General features: G+C 35.4%; 1 non-coding gene across 1 annotated transcript; it reads right to left on the bottom strand.

The window, feature by feature from the left end:
* Positions 1–2,196: 2,196 nt before the first annotated feature.
* On the bottom strand, positions 2,197–2,337 carry LOC111545794. The gene has a single exon (XR_002732549.1). It is a non-coding gene; the product is annotated as a small nucleolar RNA SNORA67 (small nucleolar RNA).
* Positions 2,338–10,255: the final 7,918 nt, after the last annotated feature.

Consider the following 10,255-nt stretch of genomic DNA (forward strand, 5'->3'; position numbering starts at 1 on the left):
TGTTTACTTTTTAAATTGACAAAAATCATATATATTAATTGTGTACAACCTGTTTTAAAATATATGTGTACATTGTGGAATGGCTACATCGAGCTAACATAGGAATTACTTCATATATATGCTTTTTTTTGGTGAGAACACTTGAAATCTATTCTCTTAGCAATTTTCAAGAATACAATACATTGTTATCAACTATAGTCATCATTTTGTATCAAGAACCCTTTCTGACATTCTGAATGTATCCCTTTTGTATCGTATCATGTTCTTTTCCATGGACTTTTTTCATTTCTTAATTTTTGGAGGCTATCAGATATAAAATATTGCTATTAGTTCTGGACACGGCATACAAACAAAAAATTGTTGGCCTGGCGCGGTGGCTCATGCCTGTAATCCCAGCACTTTGGGAGGCTGAGGTGGGTGGATCACCTGAGGTCAGGAGTTCAAGACCAGCCTGACCAACATGGGGAAACCCCATCTCTACTAAAAATACAAAAATTAGCTGGATGTGGTGGCTCACACCTGTAATCCCAGCTACTGAGGAGACTGAGGCAGGAGAATGGATTGGACCTGGGAGGCGGAGGTTGCAGTGAGCTGAGATCGTACCATGGCATTCCAGCCTGGGCGACAGAGCATGAGTCTGTCTCAAATAAATAAATAAATAAAATAAAAATACATAAAAAATATTGTTAAATAGCACATGAATGCCTCTGTCCCTTGATAGTTGGTGCTCAGTGCTGGGCGTGAGATGTAATTTAAATGTTAGTTCTCATCATTCCAGGGAAATCTTTCTTCAATACTCTTACCTTATGTCTTGTCTCAAAACTGAAGAGAATTGTTTTTAAATGCTGAGAAGGTTTGTGGGTGGTGTCACTAAGGACATGAGAGGACACTGGTTAGACGAGTGGTGAGGATGTGAGAGGTGGCAGCACTTATATAAATGTAAAACATTTGAAATTAATTTGTCAAATCATTTTCTCAGATTGCATGAATGCAATAGATTCTTGCATAATGAAGTATAATTTTCCAGTAGTACCCGGTATCCATTTCTTGTTTCTCTTCAGGTTTTAATTGTGGTTTCAGAGCTATTCACGGATTGACATAATATTTGCTACAGTTGCTTCTAACAGCTGAAGAACATTTTCAATTTTAAACAGAAATACTCTTCGATTTGTGTATGTGTGGATCCAGCTGTAACATTGTGAAATGTGATACCAATTCTTCATTGACAAGTAGATGGACATTGAATTGGGAATAAATTTATTTTTATACAGTACATAGTAAGATATAATTAAGTAAAAAAAGTTATATAAAATTCAGCTTTACTTAAATAATTTTGATTTAAGCTTTGGTATTTTAAATTACTTTTTTTGTGTTTTATTTTTAATGGATTACTTTGTGTGCTTTGGAAAAAATACCTTTTTGAAGCATATTATAAAAATAAACTTTTTATTTTTTTGAAATTTACTATTTGTTGAAAATGTATTGAAATTTTGCAAACTTTGATACAAATATATTTTAAAATCTCATTACTATCAACAGAATATGAAACATGACAATCTCAGTGATAACAGTGATTTTGCTGAAATGAAGGCAAAGAAAATAAAGCTTATGGAATAAATAAGTAGTAATTATGAACCATATTTGCTTTTATTACTGATCTACACACTGCTACTAGCCCAGCAACAGAACATTAGGAAAAGACAATAATAATTATATTTAGTCATTGTTGAGAGATATATATACACATATATATGTATTTCTTTTGCCTCAAAAAGTGATGTTTATTCAAAGAAAAAAACAAGATGTCCACTTCTTGTCCCCCTTCCTTCCCCTCTCCTGCTGCTCCTCAGTCCCCCAAGACTGAACCCTGGCTGGGGCTAGGTAGCAGGACATCCCCTCAGATGAGGTCAGCAACGTTGAGGGGCATCTTCCCAGTGGAGGTGTTGTAGAAAGTCTCAATGTCTTAAAGAGTTCTCTTGTCTTCTTCTGTCACTGTGTTAATAGATACACCCCTATGGCCAATCCGTCCACCTCGACTGATTCTGTGGATATACTTTTCCCTATTGGTGGGAAGGTCGTAGTTGATGAGTAAAGAAACCTACTGCACATCAGTGCCTCTGGCCTATGTCAAGAAAGACAACTCTTCAGCATGTGCATGAGAGGACAATCTATCCTGAAGGGAAGAGACTTAGGTGTCCATGTAGGCAGCCAAGGAAGGCAGAGGAAATAAGCATCTCCTGTTCCCCAAAGACCTTAGGCATGCTAGATTCTATTTTAAGTTAGTACTTTCCTGAGAGGGGTACTGCGTGTTCCCTTGGAGAGGGAGTTCCCTTGGATTGTTGATATTTTTTGATTTTTAGGTATTTAAAACCCTAGCTTTACACACGCTTTTCAATTTTATTGTTGTGAGGGAATATTCATCAAGATTAGAGGAGAGAGCATATTTTATTTGTTAGCTTGATCTATACTTTTAAATATTTAAACATATGGTACATGGGCCTTGATATATATTCTTTCCCTAGGTGACTTAGAGTCCTGGTTATTCTCTTGGGTCTAGGCCCAGAATTGAAGGCTACTGAAATTATTACCCGAGCCCTTCACTGTGTTGGTGTCTTCCTTCCCCTGTCAGCCGCTCCTCCTCTAAATTGGAACAGCAAAGCAAAACGGAGAAGAATGTATGATTTATGTTCTAACAATCCATGGTTGAGATAGAAAATAGCAAGATGTTCTTTATATAATCAAGCACTTGTAGTGAGATGAAATGTCCTAGTATCTTTGAGAAGGAACCAATAAGCATTACCAGCTCCTTGAGGATAGAGGCTATGTAGAATTAATCTTTTTTCTTTACCTGTGCCTAGTAGAGTATCTTGCAAATTAGGGAATGTTTTTGGAAACAAGGTAACTTTGCAAGGCTTGGAAGATGAGTAGAGTTTGCATAGACAAAGGGTTGGAAGCATCTGAGCTGGGAATGCAATTGTCAACAAGGTACAAAGGTACATGTGTGTACCTCTGGATGTGTGCATGTGTGTGTATGCATGTTTGTACAAAGGTACACACGTGTACCTGTGTATGGTGTGCATGTGTGTTTATGAGACAGATGAGACTGAGGGTGTGAGAGGGGTGGGGGTAGAAAGGAAGAAATTTTAGCTCGGGTGAACTGGAAGGTATGCTGGAGGAAAGTTAGAAATTAGATGAGATAAAATAGGGCCCTGATTGATGCAAGACCTTGGAAAAAAACATTATTCTCAAGTTACATTAGGAACATGTGGAACAGAGAGGACAGTGCTGCTGTTGGAAAAAAGGTGATTTAATGGGTAATTGCGAATTATTGTAATTACTTCCAATCAAACAAAACAAAGGGGGAATAATTAAGACAGGGCCAACTTGCAAGAAATTTGAGTTTTAATGTCTGCAAAGCTCCAGAGTAAGCAGAAAGGAAAGCGCATTGCCTACCTTACAACCGGGCACTTTTTCTAAAGACATTTTAAAGAGCCAATTTTTTGAGTGCCTTTGCTTAACTATAAAGAAAGCAAAGAGAAGCAGGAAGGGTGAGGGCCAGGAAAATTTGAGATGATTTTTCCCTTGTTACATAATGAAATTTTAAAAAAAAGTAGATAAGCGCATCAGTCCATCAGTTTCTTTGATTTTGGGCCAAGTCGAAATGTCCTCTGTTTGCTCATTTTTAAAAAGCTTAATGTTAACAAACTCTAATCCATTTAAGTCTTCTTTTGGAAGGACATTTATGCTCATAAGAAGATGCAACACCTGTCAAAGAAAATCTTGTGAGGTTGAGAAGTTTTTATTAAAGTGAATCCAAAAAAGAACTGGGGCAAATTTATCTCCAGCACTCCTAGTCCCAAGAAAGGTGTTGGAGAATATTTAAGGGAAGGAGCTGGTCCCAAATGGTCCTTTTTTTGTTTGTTTTGTTATACAAAATACAACAAACATGCACCCCACAGTAGGGGAATTACCGTGTAAGTAAAAATCATTGCAATAGTATCGGGGAGTTCCTTTGCTGGTCCTATTATCAGTTGGCTCTGTGACTTTGGAAAACTAATGCCACCTTTTTGTGCCCCTATTTTCATTATCTGAGAACTTAAAGAATTGAAATAGATGATTGCCAAGGTACACTTTAGGAGGAAGAAATGGAGGGCCAGGGGCAGGTAGGAAGTGGTTGTCCAGAGAAAGATCTGGGTGCTAAGTGTGTTCATTGTTTCTGGGGTTCACTGTTTCAAGGCTTTTGAGCCTTGTCAACTGACAGAGCAAGAAAATGTATATGTGTAGTAACTCATTATAAACACATATCTATAAATAGATCTGAATATAACTGCCTTGTCTATAGAAATCCAAACATAACTTCAATAGCTCCAACTCAAATCCATTTCCAGATGGATTAGTCTAGCCTCCTCCGCTTGTTTAATTGCAACCTCCAACTCCAACAGTGAGAATCTGGCTCCTACCATTTGAGATCCATTTATTTACTCTCCTACCATTTGAGATCCATTTATTTACTTGTTCAGTTCTAGTATGTTTGTACAGCGGTATCATGATCGTTAAATTATACCCTGTGGGAAACAACTTTATCAACTAGAGTATGGTGCTTTTGTACAATTTGTTTTGGCTTTTCTGTTACGGAGTCCACCAATTTTCAGGTTTGTTAGGTTAGTATCTTTCCCCAACCCCCTTCAGGGAGGTGGTTTTATACATTTGTAATACAATTAGATTATTTTGCCATATTCTGCATTTCATCTTGATATTCTTCAAACTCCTAAATGATTTTTGAAAAAAGTGCATGCATTAAGGCTCGCTGTTTGTGCTTATGAAGCTCTGTGGATTTTGACAAATGCATAGTATAATAATGTATTTACCATTACAGTATCATAAAGGATAATGTTGCCACCCTAAAAAATTCCTTGGGGTTTACCTACTCAACTCTCTCTCCTTCCCCCAGAATCCTGGCCAACACTGATATTTTTACTATGTTTATAGTTTTGCCTTTACCAGAATGTCATATAGTTGGAATCACATAGCATATAGGCTTTTCAGACTGACATTTTTCATTTAGCAATGAATGCATTTGAAATTCCTCCATGTCTTTTGGCAGCTTGGTAGTTCTTTTTCAAAAATCACTAAGTAATATCCCATTGTATGAATGTACCACTTTGTTTATCCATTCGGCTATTTAAGTACATCTTAGTTGCTTCCTGTTTTGGGCAATTATGAGTAAAGTTACTACAAGCATTCCCTTGCAGTTTTTTGTGTAGGCATGAGTTTTCAAATCAGTTGGGTGAATACCTAGAAGCATGATTGCTACATCTTATAGTTAAAAAGTGCCTAACTGCCTTCCAAAGTGGCTGTACTATTTTACGTTCCTATTAACAATAAATGAGATGAATATTACGTTTTTAATTGACCCAGGAGATTTAAAATGAAAATCTTTGACTTTGCTGGAAAGTTTCTGGTTCCCTTTCATGAAGGGGAGAGTACGGAGATGGTTCAGGGATCAAACACTTGAGGGTTATGGAGACTAAGAAGAGAATAAATTAAGAAAATGGATATATATGAGAAAAACAGAGTGACTGGGTCTGTGGCTACTCAAAGTATATGTCTAGCTGCCACTTGGTTGTAGCTAATTGTTGTGATGCAGGAACTTGGGTCCAGTGTTTCTAAATTTTTTAAGTTTTTCAAGAGAAGCCAAAAATCTAGATTTGTATAGACTGTTCCATTTTTTAAAAATATAGACAATAAACTTTACATATTAAAAGTATAAAATTTGGTAAAGTTTGACATATGTTTATGCCACTAAACCCATCACTCCGAACACTTTTCTCATTTTTCTTGAAAATCCCTTTCCTATCTCATCTCCCAGTCATTGATCTTTTTTGTCACTATACATTAGTTTGCATTTTCTAGATTTTTTTTTAAGTAAATAAAAGTATACATTGAGCATTCCTTTTATCTCCCTTCTTTGTTCAGTATAAATATTTTCAGATTTATTCATGTTGTGTTATCAATAGTTCATTTTTATAGCTGCATAGTTTTACATTGCATGGTATACTATAACTTGTCTATCCATTCATCTATTACTATTCATTTAGGTTGTTTCAAATTTTGGGTATGACAAGATGATTTGCATATTTGTATACAAGTTTTTATATGGATGTGTATTTTTTATTTCATATTAATATTCTTAGAATGATTGAGTCATGCAATAAATGAACAGTTAAACTTTAAAGAAACTGCCAAAATATTATCCAGAGTGGTTGCATCATTTTACATTCTCACCAGCAGTGAAGGAGAGTTCCATTCTTCCAAGTCCTCGCCAACACTTGGTATGATTAGTCCTTTTAATTTTAGCTATTCCAGTGGGTGTGTAGTGGTATCCTTTTGTTGTTTTAATTTGCACTTTCCTGGTCACTAATAATACTGAGCATATTTTTGTCCTTTATTTGTCCTTCACATATCTTCTTTGGTGAAGTGTCTATTCAAATAGTTTGTCTGTTATTATATTGAGTTGTGGTTTTCTTATTGGGAATGGAGAGGTTTAAGAATATTATATATATATATGTATACATATATATATATATACATATATATATATATATTTCAGTTCTAATATAGGTGTATAGTGGTATCATGATTGTTAAGTTATACCTTGTGGGAAACAACTTTATCAACTAGGGTATGGTACTTACGTACAATTTGTTTTGCCTTTGATGTTGTGAAGTTCACCCATTTTCAGATTTGTTAGGGTAGTGCCTCCCCCTAACCCCCTTCAGTGAGGTGAATAAGTATGTACATGTGTGTGTGTGTATTCTATATACATACTTCATCAGATATATGCTTTGTGGATAATTGCTTGCTATCTGTGTTTGCTGTTTTTATTTTCTTGGCAGGATCTTTTGAGGAGCAGATTGATTTGTTCTTGGGTCTTAATTTATAGAGATTACTGAGTGACAACACAGATAGGTCAATGCCATTGAGAGAAAAGTTTAATGTTACTCATAGTTTCCTTAGAAATGATAGGCATGGCATAAAATGCTGGCCACAGGTGAAGCAGCAGTGCCAGTTAGGAGGCAGAAAGAAGCAAGGGGAAGGCACAGATCACAGAACTTGTTGGGGTCTCTATTGGAAAGGCAAAGTAGGGCAGGGGATAAAACTTAGGATCAGCTCCAGCAGCCTTTAGGGTACAGGGTTGTCCCTAGTTGTTTGGTACCTTGCCCTGGGTTGATTCAGGGCAGGGGAAATACTGACTTGGTGTGTGAGAATTAGATAAAGGAGGTGATTGGGGGTATGAACTCTGGATTGGTTAGTTATTTAATAATATATGAAAGGTAGGCTTACCAACAAATTGTTTACTCTCTCTGGGAATGAACTAGCCCTTGCAGGGGCAATCTTTCCCTAGGCAGCAAGATCCTCCCCAAAATGTCAAAACATTATAAAATATACAAAATAAAAGTTGTGATTAATACACAGATATTGGCTGGGCACAGTAGCTCACACCTGTAATCCCAGCACTTTGGGAGGCCAAGGTGAGCAGATCACTTGAGCCCAAGAGTTTGAAATCAATCTGGGAAATATGGCAAGACCCCATCTCTATAAAATCCAAAAATTATCTGGATGTGTTAGTGTGCACTTGTGGTCCCAGCTACTTGGGAAGCTGAGCTGAGAGGATCGCTTGAGCCCAGGAGTTAAAGGCTGCAGTGACCATGATTGTGCCACTGCACTCCAGCCTGGGTGACACAGTAAGACCCTGTCTTGAGAATAAATAAATAATACGCAGATGTTTTTACATTTAGATGAAGTCCAATTTATCAACTTTTCTTTTGTGTAAACTCTTCTTTTTGTTCTAGATAAGAAATCATTGCCTAACTCTGTGCCACAAAGATATTCTCCTATGGTTTTGTCTAGAAGTTTTGTTTTACATTTTGGTTTACAAAACCTAGAAGCTTTAGGTTTTACATTTTAAATCTGTGATCCATCTTGAATTTACTTGTGTGTATGTTTTGCAATACATATTGAAGTTCTTGTTCTTTTTTGCTTATGAATATATAATGATTCCAGCACCATTTATTGAAAAGGCTGGGCTTTCCTGACTTTCTTGACTTGCCTTTGTACTTTTGTCAAAAGTTAATTGTACACATATCTGTGGATCTATTTCTGCACTCTTTATTCTGTCTTACTGATATAGTTGTCTATCTTTGTACCCGTACTACACTAGGAAAAAATGGAGTAGACATAAAACTACCAGTATCAGATGTGAAAGAGTTGATTCTACGGATACTAAATTTGACCACTTCGATGAAATGGACATATTTCTTGAAAGACACAAACTAGCAGTGCTTACCCAAGTGCTTAACCCAAGAAATAGTTAACCTGAATAGCTCTACGTCTAACAAAGAAATTTGTGATTAAAAACCTCAAGAAAACTCCAGGCTATTGTTTCGGCTATTGTCCTATTTTAGATCTTTTGCATTTCTGTAGGAATTTTTGAGTAAGTTTATCAATTTCAACAAAAACCTATTAGAATTTTGAAATTTTGATTGGCATTTCATTGAATGTGTAGATAAATTTAGGAATAATTCACAGATTAACAGTATTAGGTCTTCTGATCCGCAGACAAGGTATAACTCTCCATTGATTTAGAACTTCTTTCTTTCTCATCAATGTTCTGTAGTTATGTTTCTTTTCACTATCCTCAATCACAATGGGAATGTGTTCTGTACTTTTTAGTGTACAGACCTTGCATATCTTTGTCAGCTATTACCCAAGTATTTTAATACTTTTAATGCTATTGTAAAAGGTATTTAATTTTTTTCTGTTTCTAATTATTCTTTACTGTTTTGTAGAAACAGAATTAATTTTTCTATGTTGATCTTGTATCCTGAAGCTTTACTACAATCATATATTAGTTGTAGTCAGTTTTTTTTTAGATATCATCAGATTGTCTACATAGATGATTATGTGATTGCAAATAAAGATAGTTTTGTTTTCGTTCTTTCCAATCTGGAGCCTTTTATTTGTTTGTTGTTGTTTTTTTTCCTGATTAAACTAGAGAAACTGTCTATAGAATATTGAATAGAAGTGGTGAGAGTAGAAATCTTTGCCTTGTTCTTGATCCTTAGGTGTAAAATATTCAATGATGCGAGCTATGGTCTTTTAAAAATAGGTATGTTATATCAAGTTTCTTCTAATCCTAGTGTTTCAAGAATTTATTTCAGGAATTGATGTTGAATTTTAACAAATTTTTTTCTGTTCCAATGGGGATCATCATATGATTTTTAGTTTTTGGTTTATAAATATGGTGAATTAAATAGATTGATTTTTGAATGTTAAAACACTGATGGATTATGATGTATTGTCTTTTTAATATATTGTTGAACATGCTTGCCAAAATTTTTTTGTTATAATTTTACACTAAAGGTCATGAAGGATATTGGTGGCCTGTAGAATTCTCTTCTTGTGATGTTTCTGTCAGGCTTTGGTATTAGGGTTATGCAGCCTCACAGAATACATTGGGAAGTACTCCCTTCTCTTGAATTTTCCGTAAGAGTTGGTGTAGAATTGGTTCCGATATATTTGAGAGAATTAACCAGTGTAGCCATCTGAGCCTGGAATTGTCTTTTGGAGAAAGTTTGAAATTATAAATTAGATTTCTTTGTTAGACATACAGCTATTAAGATTAAATGTTTCTTCTGAGTAAGTATTGATAGCTTGTGTCTTTTAAGAAATGTGTCTGCTTTATCTAAGTGGTCACATTTAATATCTGTAGAGTCAACACTTTCATACCTGATATTGGTAATTTTGTATGACTTCCATTTTTTTCCTATCAGTCTGGCTAGAGTTTTATCCATTTTATCATTCCTTTCAAAGAACCAATTTTTTTTTGTTTATATTATTGATTTGGTATGAGTAGATCTATTTCATTGTTTTCTGCTTTGATCTGTATTATTTCCTTTGTTGTGTTTACTTTGGAATTGATTTACTCTTCCTTTTCTAGTTCTCTTAAGGAGAAAGCTGAGGTAATTGATTTGAGGCTTTTTTTCTAATACAGATATTTAGTGATGTAAATTTACCTTTAAGGATGGTATCAGGGAAGGTGGTGGAGTAGGATGTGCTAGGAATCTGTCTCTCCACCTGGACAACAATAATACAGCAGAAACCTATTCTCTTTCCATTCCCAACCCTGTGGCAGCTGCTGAGGAATGGCAACTTGTGGTTTTGGTGCTGCTTGTGTTATCCACAGTAGGTAATA

Source organism: Piliocolobus tephrosceles, chromosome 7, assembly GCF_002776525.5.
Source record: "Piliocolobus tephrosceles isolate RC106 chromosome 7, ASM277652v3, whole genome shotgun sequence".
Lineage (NCBI taxonomy): Eukaryota > Metazoa > Chordata > Mammalia > Primates > Cercopithecidae > Piliocolobus > Piliocolobus tephrosceles.